Source organism: Siphateles boraxobius, unplaced genomic scaffold (assembly GCF_051911475.1).
Source record: "Siphateles boraxobius isolate OS27281-9 unplaced genomic scaffold, OSU_SipBor_1 87, whole genome shotgun sequence".
Classification (NCBI taxonomy): Eukaryota; Metazoa; Chordata; class Actinopteri; order Cypriniformes; family Leuciscidae; genus Siphateles; species Siphateles boraxobius.
Window position 1 is genome coordinate 1,008,931 of NW_027509216.1, and position 27,059 is coordinate 1,035,989.

The 27,059-nt window shown below is 42.2% G+C and overlaps 1 long non-coding RNA gene across 3 annotated transcripts in view; it reads left to right on the forward strand.

Annotated features, from left to right (window-relative positions):
• LOC143731499 (uncharacterized) overlaps nt 1-27,059 on the forward strand; it is a 155,845-nt gene that overhangs the window by 108,004 nt on the left and 20,782 nt on the right. For 2 of the 3 annotated variants that reach the window (XR_013200777.1, XR_013200775.1), the window contains one exon: nt 2,262-2,433. This is a non-coding gene — a long non-coding RNA (uncharacterized LOC143731499). The remainder of the gene's footprint in view (nt 1-2,261; nt 2,434-27,059) is intronic. The other variant, XR_013200776.1, reaches the window with a different exon arrangement.

The window sequence follows — 27,059 nt, forward strand, 5'->3', positions numbered from 1 at the left end:
AAGAGGTCAGGTGTGTTTCAGTCGAGAGGTCAGGTGTGTGTTTCAGTGGAGAGGTCGGGTGTGTTTCAGTGGAGAGGTCAGGTGCGTTTCGGTCGAGAGGTCAGGTGTGTTTCAGTGGAGAGGTCAGGTGCGTTTCGGTCGAGAGGTCAGGTGTGTTTCAGTTGAGAGGTCAGGTGTGTTTCAGTCGAGAGGTCAGGTGTGTGTTTCAGTCAAGAGCTCAGGTGTGTTTCAGTCAAGAGGTCAGGTGTGTTTCAGTCGAGAGGTCAGGTGTGTTTCAGTCGAGACGTCAGGTGCGTTTCAGTCGAGAGGTCGGGTGTGTTTCAGTCGTGAGGTCAGGTGTGTTTCAGTCGAGAGGTCAGGTGTTTGTTTAAGTGGAGAGGTCAGGTGTGTTTCAGTCGTGAGGTCAGGTGTGTTTCAGTCAAGAGGTCGGGTGTGTTACAGTCAAGAGCTCAGGTGTGTTTCAGTCAAGAGGTCAGGTGTGTTTCAGTCGAGAGGTCAGGTGTTTCAGTCGTGAGGTCAGGTGTGTTTCAGTCGAGACGTCAGGTGCGTTTCAGTCGAGAGGTCGGGTGTGTTTCAGTCGTGAGGTCAGGTGTGCTTCAGTCGAGAGGTCAGGTGTTTGTTTAAGTGGAGAGGTCAGGTGTGTTTCAGTCGTGAGGTCAGGTGTGTTTCAGTCAAGAGGTCGGGTGTGTTTCAGTCGTGAGGTCAGGTGTGTTTCAGTCGAGAGGTCAGGTGCGTTTCGGGCGAGAGGTCAGGTGTGTGTTTCAGTCGAGAGGTCAGGTGTGTGTTTCAATCGAGAGGTCAGGTGTGTTTCAGTCATGAGGTCAGGTGTGTTTCAGTTGAGAGGTCAGGTGTGTGTTTCATTCTTGAGGTCAGGTGTGTTTCAGTCGAGAGGTCGGGTGCGTTTCAGTCGAGAGTCGGGTGTGTTTCAGTTGTGAGGTCGGGTGTGTTTCAGTCGTGAGGTCAGGTGTGTTTCAGTAGAGAGGTCAGGTGTGTGTGTGAGTTTTGAGAGTGTGTGTGAGAGAGAGAGTGTGTGTTTGTGTGTCTGTGTGTGTTTGTGTGTGTGGGGCCTGATGTAGAGTTTGATTATGAGAACGACAGAGACCTAGATGAACTGTAAATGATCACAGTATTACTCTGATGAAGCAGTATAAGACTGAAGATGAGTGTGTGGTAGCACTGCTGAGGGTCTCGCTGTAGAGAGTGTGTGAGAAGTGTGTGTCTCGCTGTAGAGAGTGTGTGTGTGAGAAGTGTGTGTCTCGCTGTAGAGAGTGTGTGTGTGACTCATAGCAGACTGCCAGCACGCAGACGGATGAGCTGATGGATTGATAAGCTCTGGCCCCAGGCACACACACACACACACACACACACACACACACACACACACACACACACACACACACAGGCAGGTTTGAGCTTCAGGCACGAGGCCCAGACAGGTAGAGGTGGAACGTGACTCCTCACACACACACACACACACACATCAGGACTCGACCCGCCACCCGCTCCTCTCTCCGTCTCCACAGAGACTCTAGCACTGAGGAGCAACACTGATGTCATGCTGGAGGTGTGTGTGTGTGTGTGTTACCGCAAACACGAGTGAAGTCATGACGGTGACGATATCAGGAACGTGAAGCTTCACGACACACTCGCTCTGAAACACCAGCATCAGGAGTCATCAGGAGTCATCAGGGGTCACAGGTCAAGCACTGATGCTGATCACACCGTCATGTTGTCTTGTTAAAAGTCAGCTTTCTAGATTTGTGCCATTTGGTAAAGCCGCTGTTCTACAGCAGGTCTATCGAGGGTTAGTGCTGGAGGCTCAAGTTTTGGACAGTTCAGTTCTACAAACCTTTCCTTCAGATCATAAGAAACCAGCACACGTGTTCTGTCCATCATATCTCCTCAATAATGGAGACATGTAACGTGTGCCGATCTGGACTCACTCATGTATCTCTGAGCTCTTATTCTCATCAGATCATTATTATTGTTTTATGTCTTAATCTTGCATAAAAAATATAATAACTAACACTTTATCTGATTCTGATTTTTGACCCCTTCAACCATCATTCATATAGAGACATTTGACCTTCCAGTTGAGTCTGTATCGATAAAATCTTAAAAAAAAAAAAAAAAAAGTTTATATTGTTTGAACTCAATATTGCCTTTGATTCAGTTCTGTCTGTTTTGTTATTATGGAGATGTTTCATTAATATCTGAGACTCTCAAACTGACCTGAACTTGTTTTTTGTTTGTTTCAACAGTACTATCTGGCTGAGTGACGGGACACGGGATTGGGGACAGAGATGTGGATTTAAGACCTTGCTTCGGGTGGTGCTCTGACTACTGACCGTTCTCCACTCATCATATTCCGCTCTGATGGGTCAGTACACTGGTCAATGTTCTCCTCCGATGGGTCATTAGTTCATGTGCCAGGTACTAGATCTTCTACCTATGTCATTAATATTGTGCTTATATTTAAATAGAGAAATGTAATTTTATAAATGATTTGGTTGTGCTTTATACAAACAACTGAGCCATGATGACTACATTCACAATCTAACACAGCCTCTTGTACTTAATTGCTTCATTTCATTATTATTATTATTATTTTTTTGTATTCACGGTTGTATTACATGATTTTTTAAACGTTGTCCTTAATAAAAAATAATAAGTGGATTGAAACGAAATCTATCAAAACTGTTTCTTTGTCATGATGTTAAAAATGGTGGTGACATGCACAAGATATTAAAGGCTAATACAAAGAAACTTTTTATAATGACATATTCTATTATACATGTGTACTAATTCCCCCAGATTACTGTCCTCCAGTTTGGAAGTTTCGGAAATGATGATTTGTTTCATAATATGTATATAATAGAACGCGTTTAGGCTAAGTGATAATTCTAGTTAAGCAAACTACAAGACTTAAAGGGTAACTAAACCCCTGGTCAGAGCCTGACTCCACCCACTGGAAATATTTGAAAAATGCTGTAAAAGTGGGCAGAGCGCAGCGGAGGGGGGGCGTGCACCCGAGACGCATCTCTCTGTATGGAACCTGCCTACGTCACCTGCAACCGCTACGTCACGTACCACCGCAAACATCCAATAGGAAAATTCAACTGCAGTAGCCACCGTTCAACCTGAAGAGGGCAGCACTCAGACATTTCTACACCATATATTGTAGAATTAAAAGACTTTAAACCCAAATGTCAAAAAAATTTACTAGAATCAATGAACAGCATTTATGAAGCTCCATTCTTAAAGATCATTAACTAAAAAAAGTTGTTTTAGTGTTGTTACCCTTTAATGTTTATTCGATCCATCCGACTGCGGCATTTCCAACAGATTTGGTTTTGCAGTGCTGAGCATTATAACCAATCGCAAGCGTTTCCGTTGAGTTTATTAGTGTGATTGGCCAATCAGAGGCGTTCAGATTAGTCATCGCTGAAAACAAAAGTTTTGTTCTCTGACTGAATTCTGACTCGCGAATTCTCCCATCATAAACAACAAAGTGCAGATTCCTGTCGCAGTGTGGTGCGTTTCCGTGATTTTACCGGGAGTGTTTGTTAGAGAGCCTCACGATCCTGCACTGTATCTGTAGCACGAGTGCTTTTATTTGGCTTGCTTTTTATGCGCAAAATAAATACGTGCACCTGTATGCAAAATTGACCCGTTGGGTAAAATTGGCTGGGTATGTATATTTCGTATCATATGCACACAAAAAGTGCTTATATGTACGTTAAAAATTGCTTATTGAATGCACGTAAAAGGTCATAAATATAAAGAGCACGCAAAGCTCCATCGGTCACATTCTCTAAGATTATGTGTAGTCTTCATTTTCTAATGCGTAAAAAGCATTAATATAATTCATAAATGGTTTTCCGGTTGTTTTTAATCTGTGTAGCCAGAATATGATGTGTAGTTTCCCAAAACACACACAAAAAAAATAACGTTTCCTATTCCTATTGTATGTATTTGAGTGGAATTTTATTTACTGAATGAGATTGATCGGCGTTGGAAGCACAGTCGTTTTGGTTGCACTTTATAATAACTGCACGCTATTGATCATTAGTTAAGCGTTAGTAAACAGTTAATTAATCATTTAGGCCTATAAAGCAGAAGACATTAATAAGCAGTTGATAAATACAGCTCTACATGCTTTATTCTTGATTTATAAGCACATCTATAATGTGTTTAATAATTGTATTTTCATACTTTATTAATGATCAATTTATCATTTCTAAATTAAGTATTGCATTATTTACAAACCAGTTATTTAGGAGTTGTCAGTGGTTCATAAGATCACTTAGAAATGTAAGTAAATGATTCATAAACGATTCATAATGATTCATATATTTAAATGTACCCAGTTCACAAACTCTGTTGTAAGTTGTAAAAATAAAACATCAAAATATTATATATTATTTTTTTATGTTGGTACATTGTTCAGTATTATATTGAGAGCACATCTTGTCAAACTGTTTATTTTTGTGAGGAAGAAAATATTCAAGTTGGCTACAGTATGTCTACCAGTTGTAAAAGTGTGTGACAGTTTTATAATTTGATTTTAAATGCATATTTTTATTATTATTTATTCATTTTTGGTACATTTCTTTGGAAGCATAATTTATTTTTAGACTTATTTGTTGGCCTGTTGTGGTCTGTGCAATAAATATATTATTGCAAATATTATCATTACTACAGTGGAACATTAAAACACAATAGATCGTTTAGAGCTTTTAATATTTAATTTAATAAGTGTCTCTCACAGTGTCCCACAGCAACATTGAAATATTGTAGATTAGTGTTCAATGTTTTATAATAATAATGTATTATATTTAGTGTCCATTTCATTCCTTTAACATATTTAAAATTGGGGTCATCCAAGTTATTTGACATATTTGAATTTTTTTTTAAGTAAATCGATAGTTACTTTCCCTAGCAATTAGTTACTTATATAATGATGTCATTCAGTTACAAACTCAGTTACTATTTGTGAGAAGTAACTAGTAACTATAACTAATTACGTTTTTAAAGTAACATGCCCAACACTGACTGTTTCAAAGCAACTTTACAGTGATAAAAGGAAATTAAAGTAACAGGGATTGTTTTGGCTTTTCAGCAGCTCTAGAGTAAAGTTATTGTCCAGCTAAAGTTAATTTTGATTGATTCGCTTCAGTTACTAAGATCATTAGTTTGGGGCTGCTAACACGACACCGTTCGAACAGAAAACTGTAACTTGTACTGTGTTCGGGACGTTCATCTGCGTTGGGGCTCGAGAGGCTCCAATGTGCAAGTTTTAAAAAAATTGAAATCATCTTATCAACAATTACAATAGGGTTTCAGCGCTACACACTTGAACCCCTAATAATACAATCTAATATTGTCTTTCTTTGAATGATCCAGGCTCTTTGTGTATGTGCCAGACAGAGATGGATGATATTGTGTTTCCAGGCCAATCGTATGTATTCCTCCATGATCATGATCAGCAGAAGCAGGGCTGAAGGGCCGTGTGCTGGAGCTACGAGCCGCTGAGATGGGGTTACGTTTGTTCTCCTCATATAAAGATCAAGCTCACGTACAGAAGTGTTCCTGTGTCGACTGTGAACCCTCCTGTCCTGGGTCTCTGTGCAATAGGCCAAGCGCTGGTGTTTTGGTAATTAAATTTCATGACATCTTTATGCCGCTATCTCCAACTCAACACCATTAGCATGACCACAATGCTTTCCCTTCTCGCTCGCCTTTCTTTTTTTCTCTTTTTTTTCTCACACGCAGAGAAAATGACCTCTCCGCCAATCTCAATTCACTGCGCTTCTATAGCGCTGAATGGACAAACTCAACAAAGCTTGACATAATTTTCTCAGGCTTTGATTGGCCCCCAGCATGCCCCACAATGACATCACCCCCCCCCCCCCCCCCTCCCCCGCTGGATGCTGGATCGTCAGGGTTACGGTGGGCAGGATTTGGCATCGGCCCGTTTGGCTGGTGTTAATGAGTACGGGCAGCGATGGCGTGTTTTGTGGGAAACACGAGCTTTGGCATGGGGAACATGTGTCTGCACTGCACTTGCTTCAGTACCTGGTCACTCCTGCTGGAGCCCTGAATATGTAGCAGTAAACCCCAGAGGAGGCGAGCACATGGAAGCGTCTCCTGGAGGATATGAAGTGATTAAAGGAGCTGTGTGTTGGGAAAAGCCTGCTGTGATGAATTTTTCCTGAATTAATTACAGAAGCTTGTGCCAAAGGGGATTTTCTCTGTCCTCCAGCACCACCTCCCTGCGTTTCTTTGTTTCCTCATGACTCCATCCAATCGCATGACAGGAATTAAATCCCCAAGTCACACCCGTAAATCTCCAGCCTTTCCAGACTTTCTTCTGCCGTGCCGTTTAAAGGGATAGTTGATGTACTCAGCCTCATGTCCTTTCAAATCTGTATGACTTACTTTCTTCCATGGCGCCCAAGAAGAGCCGCTCTACTGTGTGTTACTGTCGACTCCTGACTACTCTAGTCTACTGGAGACTGACCACAGATGCCAACAAGACCTTCATTAAACTATCATTAGTACTATAAAACTAGTCTGTATGACTCGTGCACTATATTCACAGTCTTCTGAAGCCATATGATAGACTGAGATCTTCCCCGTTCAGAGAGGACACGACTACATGCCAGACACGATGGGTTTCAGGTGTGTAACTGATCACAGTAGAGGAGAGTGCACACAACCCTACGCTTTTACTGTCTCACTTTCTGTAAACCTACTTAAGCTTCAGGGTATTTATTTTTTCCCTCATTAATTTCACACACGTCTAGTACAATTATGTGGTTTTGTGTCATTAATGCAGTGTATATTTGTTCCTTGATTTACCCTGAAAGAATGGAAGGGAAATGTGACAACATGCCCCATAGGTGGGGTTCATTGTAACATGACCATATGACAGATTAAAATGTTATCTGATCTAATCAAAAAATATACAAGACAAACTAAAATATTTACTGAGGAAAATACAATTATTAACTTTTTCACATAAAATAATTTAATTTTTTGATACTTAATAAAAATAAACACATTTTTGAGTTTGACATAGATCAAAACATAATAAAAATTAATAATTTCTGAACATTGACTCTCACTCTTTATTCACCTTTTTCTCAAAGTTTCTCAGTAAAATTAATAAAAGTATAGAATATAATATAATAGTTGTAATAGGGACTCATTGTAACTCAGTGTGACAACATGCCCCGCCTGAGCAACTGGGGTTTAAACCCAGCGAGTGTTTCTGCTGTTAGATCAGCATTAAACAACTATTTGTTAAATAACAGATATAAGATTCAAATAATATCAGATTTGTCTAATTTTAAATAAACAAAAAACAGAGACGAAAAATTTACATAAGAAATTTACTTTTGCAATGATTAAATAAATGTTCAGTAATATCTTACAACAATTTCTGAATTTTGGAACAGTTTTTCTCTATATAGTGTTGATGTGGCAACTAGTAAATACACTATGTTTCGTCACGCTAGTATGTGTGGAAGTATTTAAAACAAGCGTGTGACAACTAGCCCCGCGTTAGTGTGTGTCCCGCTCACTCCTATTACAAAAGTGTGAAATGGAAAGTATGATTTGAGATTTTCAATGAATAAGGACTTAAATCTCAGTGTTGCACAGGTTTAAAGTGACGTGAGGGAGTAGTTGAGACTGATTCAGTGTGATAAAGGCTGCTGGTTAATCACTTAACACCGGTTGTGTAAGAAGAGCTTGATTATGAGCTGTTTGTCTCGCTGTCAGAAGTGTGTGACGTCAATGTCTAAACTCGCTTTATTTTCTGAGGCGTTTGCAGGCTCTGTTGGCCGAAACTTATCCGTGGGTTTTCCAGCTGGGGATCTCTGACCTAGCGCAATGAAATGTATTTTTCTCATTGGTGGAGCTCCAAAACCCCAATAGCCTCATTGGTACGAGTATCACACACAGACACATGGCCATTTCCCCTCGGAGGAGCCGTTAATGAGAATAATTTGAGGCCGGAGCTCAAACAGGGCAGAGTGCCAGACGCTGCTGAATGTGAACACACACAGCACGCTTTAATCTAAGCTCCATCCTCAAAACACTCCTGTTGCTTAAAGTGGAGGAAAAAAGCCCTCAATCACTCCTCAGTCACTGGCGTGTTCCCAGTGCGTTTACAACTGTCCAGTATTCCTGTGACTTCATGGATATGCCCAGATACACACTGTTGAAGACACTCCACCATTTCCCCGTCTCTCAGCCGTCTCTTGAACCGAGGACTCGATTCATCACTCGATTCCCCGTCTCTCAGCCTTCTCCTGAACCGAGGACTTGGTTCATCACCTTTTCCCCGTCTCTCAGCCTTCTCCTGAACCGAGGACTCGATTCATCACCATTTCCCCGTCTCTCAGCCGTCACCTGAACCGAGGACTCGATTCATCACCATTTCCCCGTCTCTCAGCCTTCTCCTGAACCGAGGACTTGGTTCATCACCTTTTCCCCGTCTCTCAGCCTTCTCCTGAACCGAGGACTCGATTCATCACCATTTCCCCGTCTCTCAGCCTTCTCCTGAACCGAGGACTCGATTCATCACCATTTCCCCGTCTCTCAGCCTTCTCCTGAACCGAGGACTCGATTCATCACCATTTCCCCGTCTCTCAGCCTTCTCCTGAACCGAGGACTCGATTCATCACCATTTCCCCGTCTCTCAGCCGTCACCTGAACCGAGGATTTGATTCATCACCATTTTCCCGCCTCTCACCCGTCACTTGAACCGAGGACTCGATTCATAACCGCTTCCCCGTCTCTCAGCCTTCTCCTGAACCGAGGACTCGATTCATCGCCGTTCCCCGTCTCTCAGCCGTCACCTGAACCGAGGATTTGATTCATCACCATTTTCCCGCCTCTCACCCGTCACTTGAACCGAGGACTCGATTCATAACCGTTTCCCCGTCTCTCAACTGTCTCCTGAACCAAGGACTCGATTCATCACCATTTCCCCGTCTCTCAGCCTTCTCCTGAACCGAGGACTCGATTCATCGCCGTTCCCCGTCTCTCAGCCGTCACCTGAACCGAGGACTCGATTCATCACCGTTTCTCTGTCTCTCAGCCGTCTCCTGAACCGAGGACTCGATTCATCACCGTTTCTCTGTCTCTCAGCCGTCACTTGAACCGAGGACTCGATTCATCACAGTTTCCCCTCCTGAACCGAGGACTCGATTCATCACCGTTTCCCCTCCTGAACCGAGGACTCGATTCATCACCGTTTCCCTCGTCTCTCAGCCGTCTCCTTAACCGAAGACTCGGTACAGCTTGGGTCATCTCCCGGTGCCACTGCGGCGGATGCCCGACCAGGACTCTTAACGTGTACGGTCCACTGGTTTATTGCTTTTGATAGGTTCATTAAGTGGACCATTACTAATGGCCAGGGCAGACGTTAGCCAAGACTGGTCAGGAGTGTGTGTGTGTGTGTCTGTGTCTGTGTCTGTGTGTGTGTGTGTGTGTGTGTGTGTGTGTGTGTGTGTGTGTGTGTGTGTGTGTGTGTGTGTGTGTGTGTGTGTGTGTTTGTGTGTGTGTGTGTGTGTGTGTGTGTGTCGGTGGGCGTTTGGCTGGGCCAGTTTGGATGGGCTGTTCATGTATTGGTTTCTGCTGGCTGGTGGAGTGTGCGTGGGTGTGTGGGAATATGAACTACACCACTGAGCTTGGTCTCTCTCTCTCTCTCTCTCTCTCTCTCTCTCTCTCTCTCTCTCTCTCTTTTACACACACACTCTCTTTCACAAACACACTCTCTCTCTGTCTCTTTCTCTCTCTCTCTCTCTCTCTCTCTTTCACACACACACTCTCTTTCACAAACACTCTCTCTCTCTCTCTCTCTCTCTCTCTCTCTCTCTTTTACACACACACTCTCTTTCACAAACACACTCTCTCTCTGTCTCTTTCTCTCTCTCTCTCTCTCTCTCTCTCTCTCTCTCTTTCACACACACACTCTCTTTCACAAACACTCTCTCTCTCTCTCTCTCTCTCTCTCTCTCTCTCTCTCTCTCTCTCTCTCTTTCTCTGAGCATGAGGAAACTTCCCCAAGCATTCCTCCAATCTGTTGACCTTTACTAATCTCTTGCTCTGTCACTGTGGATGTCATATATCATTCCTTCAGAAAGCAGATAGTCTCGGGCAGGTGTGCTGATCTGTCCGGTCAGGCTACTGTACTGGGGATTAGTAACAGCTATGACGTGAAACCACTGTTCACTAGACCTTCAAGTGATGCCACGTCATTAATTAGTTTAGTGTTTTATAAAAGCAATAAAACACTTGAGGCTATGATATACTAATATAGTCAATATAGTCAGTCCACTCGTGGTGTCTAATAGACACTAACAGAGTAGCTGTCCACTCTGTTTTGTGCGAATGGGCGGCCGGAGCGCGTTAAGGGTTTTCTGTTAGAACAGTGTCGTGTTAGCAGCCCCTAAGTTAATAACTAATGAATTAGGGCTGGACAATAATTCAATATCAATATATATCGCGATATTTTTTTTCGATAACGGTGATATGATTTTTAAACACATTTTCGATATTTCAATATACATAGCAGCATTTGTCACTGACTGACGTTAGGCGCGCAGCCGTCAGAAAGAGCAGAACACAATTGGCTACTTTCCTGATGACGTACACCACAGACACGCAGCCACTGCTCAGAGCAGCGGATCTCCAACGCGGCAAGTTTCAGCCACAGAATGAGGACCCCTGACCGCAATGCAAATGTGACTGAACGAGCTTCCACAAGTGAGGAGAAAGCATACAAAATGGTTGATAAGAGAGGAAAGACTAATTCAGTGGTATAAATTCAGTGGTGTTTCGGTGTTTCAGCGTGCTGCAAAATGTGCCGGAGTGTGACTGCCGAGTCCGACTAGCATAGGGAACACATCAAACGAGGATCAGGAGACAGACTGTGCCGATGCGCGCGTCCGTGGCCAGGAACGTCGCGTCCACACTCTAAAAATAGCTCACCGAAAGTTCTAATGAGCAGGTATCGCTCCCTGTGAATGTCCTGACGGCGCACACACACACGCACACGACGCGCAGAATCCAGTTCTCTTTCTTTAGCGCTTGAATAATAACACACACATTTATGCCAAAATGTCCGTTTTGTCAATTGTATCCTCACAAGAACAGTCTAAATGAGTTAAATAAAATCTTAAATGAAAGTTAAGAGTAGCCTAAATGAGAAAATTAAATGCGTTAGATCCTCTCATCAGCGACAGATCTTAAAGGGACAGCAGCCAATTCTGTCTGTCAGTTAAGTTAACCAAAGAACAAAGGGGAACAGAGCAAATTACTCACTGATCTTGTCTAAAGAACGTGTGTAGCTTTAATAAGGATTAATCTATATTTAATTTATAATTTATGCAGTTCAGACAATTTTATAACCTTATTCAATTTCTGTATATTTCAGTTTTATTTACACACAAAACATTAATGGTGAACATTTTTGACTTTATAAAATGATTATCTCAAGTCTTGAAAAAACTAAGTAAGACATATTTTTGTTATACATAGTTTAGTAGCCTACTGTTATTTTTGGCAGAATTTATCATTATAATCAACTTAATTATTTCCTGGATTTTGTACCACCATAGTCCCTAAATTTATGTAAATGCAGGAAATGGGATTTAAATCGGAAAAAAATTCCCCCATTTTGTGTACCAAATGTTGCACAAATGTTATGGCAAATGTAAATTTAAAAACAGAAATGCATTGCCATTTTACATATTACATTGTCATTTTGCATATTACATTTCAAACTGAATATTGCTACCCATATGCTTTCATAGTCTTGTAGCAGGTATTGAGAAGAGAATATTATCGTTATGATGGGTTATTTCATTGCTTCATGTAGTTTGTTATGGTGCAGTAGCGAAAGACTCCAGCAGATTTCATAGACTTGGCAAATTCATTTTTCAGAAGATTGTAGGAACAGACATCTGTTATGGGCGTTCTTGGCAGTTTTTCTGAGGCTTTTATATTGTTCATATCGATATCGGAATTATATCGTATCGACCGAAATTAAGAAATATATCGTGATATAAAATTTGGCCATATCGTCCAGCCCTATAATGAATCAATCAACAGTTTTGAACAATGAATGAATGTGTGCTATGTGTCATACAGCCTATAGAGCAACAGATTTTCTGTAATATTTACAATGAGGCTGCACGATATGGAAGCTTTTTCTGCCACAGAATAAAACGTTTAATTGCGACTTTTATTTCTCAGAATTGCGACTTATAATGTCCAATTCTAAGCAAAAACAAAAAAAGACTGACTTTCTTCTCAGAATTGCGAGTTTATATCACTCAATTCTGACTTTATAACTTGCAATTGCCTGTTTATATCATGCAGTTCTGAGATAAAACTGTGTAAACTCGCATTTGTGAGAAAAAAAAGTCTGAATTGTGAGATAAAAAGTCGCAATTACCCCTTTAATTTTTCAACAAGCTTCCATAGTAGGAGGCTCTATCCTGTAGCGTAACTTGTCGTGTGAGCTGCCGTTGCCTCATCTTTGCTCTCTGCTGTAGATTAGAGAGGCAGTTTCCCTACTGTGATTATTGTAGAGCTCAGGGCCGCTGTGATAAAGTGTCTATCATAACCTCTGTCTACTTCAGACACATTTCCCCTGAGCCGTCTGAATGAGCGAGGCCACGCATGAGGGCTTGTGTTTACTGAGTAGATGTATGCTGATACGCGACTGATACTATCAGGACTCAGTGAATGGCACATGCACGTACGGTGGTGTACGTGTCGGGCTAGCAGTTTCAGGTCTGAAGGAACTAAAGGTCTCTGACCTACTGACAGTCTCAGGTCAGTTTTACAGGCAGCACTTGAATTTCATCAGGCGGTGTGGTGGGATGACGGAGAGGTGAGGAAAACATCTGTCAAACAAGGGACAGCTAGTGACACGCTAGCCAGATTCAAGGAGGAGCTCACTTCACAATTAACATTTCCTGATCATTTACTCTTCCCCACGTCACCCAAGATGTTCATGTCTTTCTTTCTTCAGTGGAAAATAAATTAAGGTTTTTTAGGAAAACTTTACAGGGTTTTTCTCCATATAGTGACTTCAATGGGGTCCAACGGGTTGAAGGTCCAAATGTGAGTTTCAAAGTCATGTTAATTGTGAAGTGAACTCCTCCTCTAAAGCCACAGATGCTGTGCTTCTGTTCTCCAGGGGTCGTGGGGATCCCGGGTCCCACGGTCGGCCTGATGAAGCGGTCAGGGTCGGCAGGCGGGTCGATAGCACGCTCTTATCTGGCTCGTGTTTGCTGATGCTGATGGACACCTGATTGAGCTGTTTTTACGTCTCGTTCACACATACTGCACTCGAGGAAAAGCATGCTCTGATTGCTCAGTGTTTCTGGGGATGTTTAGACATGGAGGAATGTTGACCTCACCTGCAGTTCATGGTCAGATACTGGAAAAATACATTCAGTTCAAATGTCATTGGGACTAAATAACCTACAGTACCAAATCTATGTATTCTTTATCATTAGTCTTTCCACATTTTAGAACTAGTTACTGATTCCTGCTCTGCACATACTGGGCTTCTCTCAACTGAACACGGTGAGGTGCAATCTGGGAAGGTTTGTTTATGGATTTTCTAGCTATGTTGGCTTGCTTTTCCTTGTCTATCCACTCCAACACATACACAAAGGGCCAAAACAAATCTTTTAAACTAATTTCAGACATTTATACAGCTTCAGATGAAGAGGTTTTTATTAGTGCTGAGTCATCCTTTCTGTGCTAAAGCGTTCACACAGGTTGAATGAAACTCATTCTCATACACATATAACTATAAATAGTTCTTTATATAATCAAATATCTCGGCTTTGTCTAGATGTGTCGTGTGTTGTCCAGTGTTCTTCTACACATCCTGCCTTGCACTTTAGGCTCAATCCCAATGTTGTTTAATCTGGGAACGTAGGCTTATTAAAATAATGACGACTAAGGGATTTTCTCTCTCTATTCATGTTCAAAGAGATCTTTGTCCTTCAGTGCAACCTACTTGAAATGTTGCCCAGAAAGTTGATGCTGCCCGATTGTTATCAGCAGGCCCTAAAACACCCTGTTTATATCCTCTCTCTTGTAATTTAAACCACTTGCTTCTTATTAGAAATCTGAGATGTGCTGTATTTTTTCTTCTCTTTGTTTTAATCTCATCTCATCCCTGTGTAAAATATTCATTCCTCTTCATATGAAATATCGAAATGACAGCTTGAAACAGATCTTGCTCCGCTAAAGATGGGCAGGCCTGGGACACAATGAATGGCTCTGGGCCACTGCTAATCTAGCAAACCCTGGGACTTATCTCTGTCCATGTATATATGTATTCAGTGCGCTTATGTATAATTAATTGAAGTTGTTTTGGCCTCAGAACAGCTCCTGAAACACAGGAAGGAAACACATCCTCTGTGTAGTGACAGTTCAAAGAGAAATGAAAGTGAGATGTGAAAAAGTGAAATGTTACTGTATGATAATTTTATACGTATTCAAAAAACAAGTGGGTGTTCGTATTCCTGGACCTCTTTCATTAACACTTTCATTTCAGCATCATTTCTGTTACACTCAACATTTCCAAAACGTGGTGCCAAGAACAATTCATCTGTAAAATGACTGTCATTTTTACCATAACAAAGCAAAATGACGGAAGTAGTGTGTTGAAATGTTGCTAATGCTGTGATTACTAAACATTTTTGCACTAAACACTGCAACTATTGTGTTACATTTAAAAGTCTTTCTAAAAATGTACTTTTAGTTTAGTTTTCAAAATTGTAATCAGTTTTTTATACATAAACTTGAGTAATCCTACTAGAATTGACTCTGTTAATTATATGAAGAGAGTATTGACAAACTGCTGTAACCCTGATTGGGGCTAATAAAAATTTAATAATCTGTCAAAATATTTGGAGTCTATGGTGTTTATGACCTTTATACTTTGTGCTTGAGGGGTGAGAATATGATTTCATTATGAAATATAACATATCTAGTAGGGCTGTGCGATTAATCTAATTCAATTAATTTAATTCAGCTCTTAAAGTGTATTTATGTTGTATTTATTTCTCTGTTTGTTTCTAATTAGTTTCTTTGTTCTTCTTGCATTGCTGATTGTTTACTTGTCTTATATAATTATTTTGAGGACTTTTTTCTTACATAAATTAATCTAGTATTGTTTTTTTCGGAAGTATCGATGATTGTGAAATTTCATTGATATTTAAAATGGCTCATATCATGAAATAAGACTTTGATCATATCACCAACCAATAATTGTCTTACATAATCGTGGTTTCAATATTGACCAAACTAATTGTGATTATGATTTTTGCCGTAATCGAGCAGCTCTAATATCTAGTCATTTATCTTTCAGCCTTTGATATTTCACATGTATTTAACTGCTGTTGAATACCTTTTATTGATATTGTATTACCGTTCACATAGTGTTTTTATATTGTTCTTACAAACTGAGAGGCAACGTGCCACAGATGGTGTTGTCCATACATCATAAGATGTATTTAGCCCAGATTTCTCTTATTATTATTATAATGCCCTCAATGCTACCACACACAAAAGCACAATGCACCATGGGCATGGATCCTGGAGCAGACACAATTTACAGCCTCGAGCAAAGAGATCCCTTCATATGGGTAACTGCAGAAAAATCTCTGTAGGAAATTAGTTAATATATATATATATATATATATATATATATATATATATATATATATATATATATATAATGTGGCACTTTCATGGAATATAACCAAAGCAGACTAATTTTGCAAAAATAAAAACCTCAGCATTATGAATCATTTTTTACCCACTCCATTAGAGACCATTAACATAACGTGAGTTCTGTGAGTCTCTGAGCTTCGCTGGACACGACTCAGCAAATCCATTTGCTAAAATAACAGTATAATTGCACTAACCTGCTCTCCAGAGATTATTTCCTCTGAGCAGACACAAATATGAATTCACTTAATATAGGCAATTTGATTTTTTTTGGGGGGGGGGGGGGCATTGCATTACATTGGATATCGTCCAGGCATCGGGGAGACGTGTGGCGTTGAATGGCAGAGGTGTATCCATTGGCCCATGGTGTGGCGTGCAAAAATGGTCCTCCGTTATAAAGATTTAATTCACTCAGAAGACTGCGGCTATGAATATGAATGTGTTTTTTAGCTGTCTGTATGCAGAGACATGTTCTGGGACACATTAAATTGGGCCAGTAAGTGCTGAAGGTGGGTGATTTGGTGGCTGCAATGACTGAGTTTGACAGGCTGTGTGATTTTCCGTCAGGCAGGACCCGGGACGGCGTTGGGTTTGAGGGACCCTGGGAAAGATAATGAACAGGGGCCCCATCGGTGTAAAACTTCCCAGAATATAAAAAAATATCAATAACTCTACTAGCACATAATAAGTGTTATTAGTTGTCATATTTTGGTGTTTTAAGGTGACATATTATGCCCTCTTTCACAAGATTTAATATAATTCTATGGTGTGCCCAGAATGTGTCTGAAATATCAGTTTATAAATCCCCCCAGATCATTTATTATAGCTTTTCAAATTTGCCCCTTTTTGGGTGTGAGCAAAAACGCTCTGTTTTAGTGTGTGTCCCTTTAAATGCAAATGAGCTGCAGCTCCGCCTCCGTTCAGAAGAGGGCGGAGTCTTTACACGAGCTTCAGAAACTCCAGCAATAACAAAACTGCCCAATCTCACTCATCCAGAATCCCAGAATAACCAGTTGCGAGTGCAGGCTTACGGAGAGACTCAGGAAGAGTTAGTGAATGTTAGTGGAGACATTTATGTAGTTGTTGTGGAGTTATGTTGATCATCTCATCATCATGTTGAACTTCTACCCAAGTGTCCACAGTTCCTGAGGTGTTTATAAGACAGCGCTGTCATGTTTTGGTCAATAGTGTTCAGTGCTCGTCTGTGCTCAACGACAGAACAGTTCCAGGCTTTGCTGGATCTTCTGCCGTTGTGTTAGAACTGGTCACTGTTGTCGCTCGAGAAACCGAATGTCGGCTGGTGTGTGTAAACGTGCAGATTAAGGGCCGGTAATATTATAAACGTGCAGATTAAGGACCGGTAATATTATAATAAGATCCTCTTCATACATCAGAAGTGGAGCGAAATCTGATCTGCTTATTTTTTTGCCATGCTTGCAGAGAAAGGCTTACTAAAACAAAGTTACTGGATTTCACTTTTCACGTTTTCTGGGTTGGTAGAAGCACCGGTGACCCGATTATAGCACTTACACACGAAAAAGATTTTCATGATATGTCCCTTTAAAGTGTCACCATTAGTGTGCTGGGTTACACTTTATTTCAATAGTCACTTTAGACATTCTACTGACTATAAGTAACTTTTCAACTACATGTCAACTAACTGTCATTAGAGTATTAGACTGTAGTAGACTGTAAGGTTATGGTTAGGTGTTAGGGTTCGGGTTAGGAGAACAAGTTGACTTGTAGTTGCTAAGTTACTTATAGTCAGAAGAATATCTGGGGGACCAACAAAATAAAGTGTTAGCAGATATTAAGCAGACAGTCTACTAATACTCTAATGACAGTTAGTTGACATGTAGCTGCAAAATTACTTATAGTTAGTAGAATGCCTAAAGTAGACTATCGAAATAAAAGTGTTACCGTGTGCTGTGAGTGTTAAATGTTGAAGTCATTACCCTTTCATCTGCAAACGAGTGATTGCGCAGGTGGGTCAAATTTAATGGGATGGTTTAGTTGTGTCATGATACTCGGCTCGCTTCTTGTGTTTACATGCTGAAAGGGTCGGATCCAAGACTATCCATGTGATACCGTATATCACCTGTAGCGTAGGTGTTCAGTCCTGCTCCGGGACGGTCACTGCGCTGCAGAGGTCATCTCTAACCCCAGCTGAACACACTGACCCAGCGGGTTCAGGTCTGCGGGATCACTAGGCTTTAGGCTTGTGTGTTCGAGAAGGCAGGAGCTACACTCTGCAGGACTGTGGCCCTCTGGGAGTAGGTTTGGATACCCCCCCCCCACAAGCAAGTTTGCGTTTAAAAGACGTCTAATAGCCAAACACAGCCCTGACTTCTAGGCTAAAACCAAGCAAAGTTTGGGGTGTCAGTGTCAATTTAATAGACGTATCAATTAGATAACATGTCAAAGAAATGAAACCAAACAACTTGTAGTCACTGTTGACTTTGCTCACATGACGGAATATCATACATCTCACAAGTTATTTCGGCAAAAACGACATGTAACCAAATTCAAGGTTATTCTGTTTAGAAGTGGGTTACTCATAGAGGGATGATATAGTTAAACCAGACGGCTGTTTGCTGGGCCCTGAGCTCTAGGACGGGCCAACCCGGAGTGAGACCGCACACATCAGCTTCTTTCATGTAAACATAGCAGTCTTATTTAAATATGTGAAATTCTGTCAATTGTATGTGTACAAAGAGGCACATCTTTGAGAAAGCGTGGGATTTAATTGGCTCTTTGGGCTCAAGGTCTAACTCTATTGTGATATGGGCACAGAATGAGATGAGGGATAAGCGTCTCGTCACCTGTGGACACTTGTATGTAATACCTTTGGGAACTGGTTGTTTTTAACGTCTCCACTGGGGATTTTCTCCATTTACAGAGATCCCTTTTATACAACCCTCTTACTCAACTCCTTTGTCACGCTAAACCAGGGTTTCTCACTAATCTTACATGGGTCGTTTAATTCATGAGAGATCTTTACTAATGAACTCATGAGAGAATCAGGTGTGCTAAATAAGGACGGTATCCAAAATATTTTGAGTCTCTTATAGGTTATTCCACCTCAGTCTTAAACCGTCATGCACATCTCTATGTGTTTTCTGCGACTCTAGTTTACATGTGTAGAATATGTACTACTTAGGGCAGTGAAAGTGAGGCTAGTCTTGCATAGCCAGACTCTTGACTTGCAGTATTTAATCTGCTCCACTTTTAACTTTACTCAAGCCTAGAACCACCCAGGTAAACAGGCAGAGATCATCTCGAACACAGTTTGTTTTATTTTTAAGTACTGTTTAACTGAGATAAGTGATGAAAAATGCTATAGAGATAATGGACCTCTGGAGCAGGTTTTATTCTGGGTTAGATATTGCAAACCCAAACTGGACCAATCAGCTGTGAGTAAATTCATGATGCGATAAAGCCACGCCCCCTGAATCTCTGTCCACATTAAATGCCGGTTAATGCAATTGCTTCCTGCAGCTCTAATGAAATATCACGTCAGGTAAAAGGGAAAAATTTGAAGGATGATATTTAATGTTGTGTTTGCTAGCTTTATTTCTTCAACAACACAAGTATATGTGTGTGACTTAAATTGTATGCATTGAGACGTGAATAAGCTGCTTGTGGACACAGTGAGCTTTGCTTTGAAACCTACCGAAGACCTAAAAAGCCATCGATTCTCTCTTTTCTTTAAGTTATGAGCAGCTCTTAGCTTGTTAAACTACAGTTGCAGCATCCTCAACACTTCCTCAACACTTCTTCCACTATATGGACTTTTTTTGCTGTTCCACAGAAGGAAAATGTGATTTTCCACAGATGTGGAATGACACGAATAACAGTAAAAACTGTGCCTATGTACGTACGTACGTGCGTGCGTGTGTGTGTGTGTGTGTGTGTGTGTGTGTGTGTGTGTGTGTGTGTGTGTGTGTGTGTGTGTGCGTGTGTGTGTGTGCTTGTATAGACTATGATTCTGCCCTAGTTTGGACCATGAAGCATTCTTGTTTAATTTAGCCTGCAGAGGAGCCTATGTTTTCTTGTGTGGTCTGACGTGGATGAAGTCTCCTGCCAAACCGGTCAGGTGGTGTGTGTGTGTGTGTGTGTGTGTGTGTGTGTGTGTGTGTGTGTGTGTGTGTGTGTGTGTGTGTGTGTGTGTGTGTGTGTGTGTGTGTGTGTGTGTGTGCTGCGGGAGGCTGTCACAGGCTAACACCACCACCACCGGCCATGCCACCCGCTCACTGCTTATGTTGAAGATAATCGGCCTACACACACACACACACACACACACACACACACACACACACCCCTTATTTGTATAGTATGGTGTGGACTTTGCCGCAGTTGTTTTACACTGGGCTAGTTGAATCAGCTGTATATCACCTTTCGGTGTGTTTCTGATGTCCTCAGCCGGTGTGAAGCGGATGTCATGTAGACCAGCGGACTCTCATGATATCGGTATATCGAGAGGAAAAAACACACACACACACACACAGATTTTCTTTTGAGATTAGATTTATAATGCAGACTTCTACAGCCACTCTCCCATGCACACACACACACACACACACACACACACACACACACACACACACACACACACACACACACACACTGGCATTTGATCAGTAATTTATGAGCATGCCAACTCATGCGCACACACACATGCTAAGACTTAAACACACACATGCACCCTTTGAACTATGCAGAAGTCTCTACGCCCGAGATCAGTGTGTTTGCTTAAGGAACGAGAGGAAGTTTTCGTGGATGTTGTTTTCAGGGTAAAGAGCCGTGCCACAGGTGAGGTTTCTCGTTTTTCATGTTTAGTTTCATTCTTTTGCATCTCAGCCCTGTCTGCAAACACACTCAATCCCTCAAAACTCACAAACAAACTCAGTTTCCTCCTCAGCCCTTATCTCTACAGCACACTCATTATCATTTAAACTGATGTGGGAGACTTTATTCTGGAAATTATAAAGTTCGATCATTTCACTGATACCAAAGGAGTCATAAGTGCCACTGTAATTCCATGGATAATTGGACATGCTCTGAAAAACCTTAAACTACAGTAATACATACCATGTTGTATGAATATGGTATTCATCTGGTATCAAAGTATTGATTTATTACTAAACCGTGACACTGCCACAGTACATGTTTGTGTGCTGTGAATAAACTAATGTTGCTAAGCTAATGACATGATGACGCTCAACTACAGAAGTTGAGTAAAAACAAAGCTTATGGTAAATAGTAAGATGCAACTATCAATGTAACCGTTAGAATAGCCAATTGAATATAACTTTTAAAAAGCAGAACATGTTAATTACGTCAAAGTCTGTGTCCATGTTCAGTTGAAGTCGAACTGTAGTGAGTGTGCGAATAAATCTGTGTGTGATGAATCTGCTACTGCAAATCTTAAACTTTTATAAAACAAACTGTGCTTGTAGATAACTGTGCTTAAGTGCACTTACAGAGAGTTAACACACTTAAGTTCTGTAATAATTTTAAATTAAAAGCTGTACTTTTGTTGAATTTTACTTTTTGTTGATGTTTTAATCTTTTGTAGAGCTTACATTATAGTTAACAGAATTATTTCTACTCGTTTGTTGGTCAAATATAAACATTTAAACAACCATAAACTGTAATAACTTGTTTTCATGACACATTTATGCAAGCTTTAAATAATGAAGAAATCACTGCTAACAGGTAAAAGTATAATGGCCATGTAAAGCAGTGCATATATTCAGCAAAATGCTATTCTCTCGAGTTATTTTCTGGCTGATTAATGAGTTTATGGACAGATTCATTTCGGTACGTTGTATTGAATCTTTCCACACTCCTGCTGGTGCTCATGTTTATCCGGGACTGAGACTAGCAGTAAAGAGCAGATTATGATTTATCTATCGTGTATTAAGAGCTCCAAAATGACATTTATTCTTTGAAATTCATACTAAAATCAAGATAATTTTACAGCCGGGTGCACGGAGCCGGTGTGTGGCGAGCACAACAGTGTGTTTAATAAATGTGTATCGGTGTGTGTCGGCCCTCGCTGTCGCTTCAGTGCTGTGTTACGTTTGGCCTCCAGCTGTAATCATCATGTTTCCTCCGTTGAGCGGCTGTCATGATCTCACACACCTGTGCAGACAAGAATCTGCTTCTATGAGGCAACGCTCACCTAAATAAACTGGTTACTGGTTCAGTGAGCACAGCACACACGCCTGCGCCAGGAAGACTTCACACAGCGGCCCGAGCGGCCGAGATAGCCGGGCCGAGTCGAGATACGTCTGGGTTTGATGGCACTGGAAGACGTGCTGATAAGAGTCTGTCTGGGGGAGAATGAGTCATGAGTGTGTATATCTGTAAATCAGCAGACCTGTGTTACAGTGTGTGTGTGTGTGCATTGATATGACAGAATAACTGTGGCATTAGCTGAGCGCTGGGTCGTTACGTGAGCCTTGAGGAGTTTGTGTTTGGTCCGCTCGTGTAGATGTGACTCCTGCGTGTGGGATAGCGGATGGCGTGTCTGTACAGAGCCTTCTCAACCTTCCTGAATGCTGTAGAAACTTGTGAGCGAGCAAATTGCTTGCAGATAATCACAGGCATTATTCCCACCTAGATGATCGTGCTGCCGCTGAGGGTTGTGGGTAATGATAGTGATAGTGGCTTTGGAAAGAGTGATGTCATCGAGGAGTGCAAAAGGCAATCTGGTGCTGGTGGCCTGATAAAGTCACGTCTCCTTTATTAATATAGCGCTTTATACAAGTCTCCTTTATTAATATAGCGCTTTATACAAGTCAAGTCTCCTTTATTAATATAGCGCTTTATACAAGTCTCCTTTATTAATATAGCGCTTTATACAAGTCAAGTCTCCTTTATTAATATAGCGCTTTATACAAGTCAAGTCTCCTTTATTAATATAGCGCTTTATACAAGTCTCCTTTATTAATATAGCGCTTTATACAAGTCAAGTCTCCTTTATTAATATAGCGCTTTATACAAGTCAAGTCTCCTCTATTAATATAGCGCTTTATACAATTCAAGTCTCCTTTATTAATATAGCGCTTTATGCAAGTCTCCTTTATTAATATAGCGCTTTATACAAGTCAAGTCTCCTTTATTAATATAGCGCTTTATACAAGTCAAGTCTCCTTTATTAATATAGCGCTTTATGCAAGTTTCCTTTATTAATATAGCGCTTTATACAAGTCAAGTCTCCTTTCTTAATATAGCGCTTTATACAAGTCAAGTCTCCTTTATTAATATAGCGCTTTATACAAGTCAAGTCTCCTTTATTAATATAGCGCTTTATACAAGTCAAGTCTCCTTTATTAATATAGCGCTTTATACAAGTCAAGTCTCCTTTATTAATATAGCGCTTTATACAAGTCTCCTTTATTAATATAGCGCTTTATACAAGTCAAGTCTCCTTTATTAATATAGCGCTTTATACAAGTCAAGTGTCCTTTATTAATATAGCGCTTTATAAAAGTCAAGTCTCCTTTATTAATATAGCGCTTTATACAAGTCAAGTTTCCTTTATTAATATAGCGCTTTATACAAGTCAAGTCTCCTTTCTTAATATAGCGCTTTATACAAGTCAAGTCTCCTTTATTAATATAGCGCTTTATACAAGTCAAGTCTCCTTTATTAATATAGCGCTTTATGCAAGTCTCCTTTATTAATATAGCGCTTTATACAAGTCAAGTCTCCTTTCTTAATATAGCGCTTTATACAAGTCAAGTCACCTTTATTAATATAGCGCTTTATGCAAGTCTCCTTTATTAATATAGCGCTTTATACAAGTCAAGTCTCCTTTATTAATATAGCGCTTTATACAAGTCAAGTCTCCTTTATTAATATAGCGCTTTATGCAAGTTTCCTTTATTAATATAGCGCTTTATACAAGTCAAGTCTCCTTTCTTAATATAGCGCTTTATACAAGTCAAGTCTCCTTTATTAATATAGCGCTTTTTATACAAGTCAAGTCTCCTTTATTAATATAGCGCTTTATACAAGTCAAGTCTCCTTTATTAATATAGCGCTTTATACAAGTCAAGTCTCCTTTATTAATATAGCGCTTTATGCAAGTCTCCTTTATTAATATAGCGCTTTATACAAGTCAAGTCTCCTTTATTAATATAGCGCTTTATACAAGTCAAGTCTCCTTTATTAATATAGCGCTTTATACAAGTCAAGTCTCCTTTATTAATATAGCGCTTTATACAAGTCTCCTTTATTAATATAGCGCTTTATACAAGTCAAGTCTCCTTTATTAATATAGCGCTTTATACAAGTCAAGTCTCCTTTATTAATATAGCGGTTTATACAAGTCAAGTCTCCTTTATTAATATAGCGCTTTATACAAGTCAAGTCTCCTTTATTAATATAGCGCTTTATACAAGTCAAGTCTCCTTTATTAATATAGCGCTTTATACAAGTCTCCTTTATTAATATAGCGCTTTATACAAGTCTCCTTTATTAATATAGTGCTTTATACAAGTCTCCTTTATTAATATAGTGCTTTATACAAGTCAAGTCCCCTTTATTAATATAACGCTTTATACAAGTCAAGTCTCCTTTATTAATATAGCGCTTTATACAAGTCAAGTCTCCTTTATTAATATAGCGCTTTATACAAGTCAAGTCTCCTTTGTTAATATAACGCTTTATACAAGTCAAGTCTCCTTTATTAATATAGCGCTTTATACAAGTCAAGTCTCCTTTATTAATATAGCGCTTTATACAAGTCAAGTCTCCTTTATTAATATAGCACTTTATACAAGTCAAGTCTCCTTTCTTAATATAGCGCTTTATACAAGTCAAGTCTCCTTTATTAATATAGCGCTTTATACAAGTCAAGTCTCCTCTATTAATATAGCGCTTTATACAAGTCTCCTTTATTAATATAGCGCTTTATACAAGTCAAGTCTCCTTTATTAATATAGCTGTTGTAATGTCTGTCTGTGTTCCCCCGGTCTTTGTGCTTTTGGTTCAGTCCTGTTCAGTTTTCCCGCTCCTCGTTTGTGTTCATGTATACCACGCCCCCTTGTTATCTTGTTTAGCTTGTTTGGCCTTGTATTTAAGCCCTGTGTTTCAGTCCAGTCTTTGTGAGTTCTTAATAATGTTGTTGTTGTACCTTGATGTTGGTGGTTCTGTTCCTTAGTCTTGTGCCCTAGCCAGTGTCTTTATGTAGTTTGAGTTTATTAAATAAAGTGTGCTGCAATTGGATCCTGCTTCCTCCTTGCTTCCACCTCATCGTGACAGAAGAACTCACCGCCAATGGATCCAGCAGTTGTTAGCAACCAGGTACTAAGAAGATTTCTAGCCTCTATGTTTCAGGATGGCCAGCGGATCGAGAAGTATGTGAGGGACTTTTTGAACTGCTGCCATCTGGGATCGCTGAATGACATTGAGCTCATGGACCTGTTCTGGAGCGGGCTGGATGCGGATATCGCGCAACTGATGCCGGATGATTATACCGGTTGGACCCTAGAGGGATATATTGACCTGGCCCTTTACTTGGGGGGTTCGGCATCTACGGTGGGCTTGGCTGATGAAGCACCCTGCCAGTTCACAGTATCCCTGGAGCCTATCCACGTCCCGCCTGTCCAGCCAGAGCCCGGCCAGCCAGAGACCGTCCAGCCAGAGACCGTCCAGCCAGAGACCGTCCAGCCAGAGACCGTCCAGCCAGAGACCGTCCAGCCAGAGACCGTCCAGCCAGAGACCGTCCAGCCAGAGACCGTCCAGCCAGAGACCGTCCAGCCAGAGACCGTCCAGCCAGAGACCGTCCAGCCAGAGACCGTCCAGCCAGAGACCGTCCAGCCAGAGACCGTCCAGCCAGAGACCGTCCAGCCAGAGACCGTCCAGCCAGAGACCGTCCAGCCAGAGACCGTCCAGCCAGAGACCGTCCAGCCAGAGACCGTCCAGCCAGAGACCGTCCAGCCAGAGACCGTCCAGCCAGAGACCGTCCAGCCAGAGACCGTCCAGCCAGAGACCGTCCAGCCAGAGACCGTCCAGCCAGAGACCGTCCAGCCAGAGACCGTCCAGCCAGAGACCGTTCTCGTCACGTCTTCCCAGTCAGAGACTGATCACGCCACGCATGCACCGCCTGAGCCCTCAGTGACCGCAACACTGGCCATTATGGCCACAGCCATGTGGTGTGTGTGGGCTACGCACACACTTGAGCCGGTGTCCGCTGATCCTGCGCCAGAGCCCGCTGATCCTGCGCCAGAGCCCGCTGATCCTGCGCCAGAGCCCGCTGATCCTGCGCCAGAGCCCGCTGATCCTGCGCCAGAGCCCGCTGATCCTGCGCCAGAGCCCGCTGATCCTGCACCAGAGCCCGCTGATCCTGCGCCAGTCCTGTTCAGCCCAGAGTTTCCTTCACCGCTGGTCCTGCCCAGCCTAAAGCCCTCTTCACCGCTGGTTCTGCCTCTTTCTCCTGAGCCGGTGCCTTCTCCAGGCTACGACCCCGTAGCTACCCCCAAGAATTTTTTGGGGGGGGGCAGTAGGCCACCACCATGGCCACCCGAAGGGTCCTCTCCAGCATGGCCGCCCGAAGGGTCTTCACCGCCGTGGCCGCCCGAAGGGTCTTCACCGCCGTGGCCGCCCGAAGGGTCTTCACCGCCGTGGCCGCCCGAAAGGTCTTCACCGCCGTGGCCGCCCGAAAGGTCTTCACCGCCGTGGCCGCCCGAAGGGTCTTCACCGCCGTGGCCGCCCGAAGGGTCTTCACCGCCGTGGCCGCCCGAAGGGTCTTCACCGCCGTGGCCGCCCGAAGGGTCTTCACCGCCGTGGCCGCCCGAAAGGTCTTCACCGCCGTGGCCGCCCGAAGGGTCTTCACCGCCGTGGCCGCCCGAGGGGTCTTCACCGCCGTGGCCGCCCGAAGGGTCTTCACCGCCGTGGCCGCCCGAGGGGTCTTCACCGCCGTGGCCGCCCGAGGGGTCTTCACCGCCCTGGACGCCCGAGGGTCCGACAGCTCCGCCCTGGACGCCCGAAGGGTCTGCTCCGCCCAGGACGCCCGAGGGTCCGACAGCTCCGCCCTGGACGCCCGAGGGTCCGACAGCTCCGCCCTGGACGCCCGAGGGTCCGACAGCTCCGCCCTGGACGCCCGAGGGTCCGACAGCTTCGCCCTGGATGCCCGAGGGTCCACAGCCTGCTCCGCCCTGGTCACGCCCTCAGCCTGCTCCGCCGTGGCCTCGCCCTCAGCCTGCTCCGTCGTGGACACGCCCACAGCCTGCTCCGCCCTGGCAGTCTGTTCGTCCAGCTCCGCC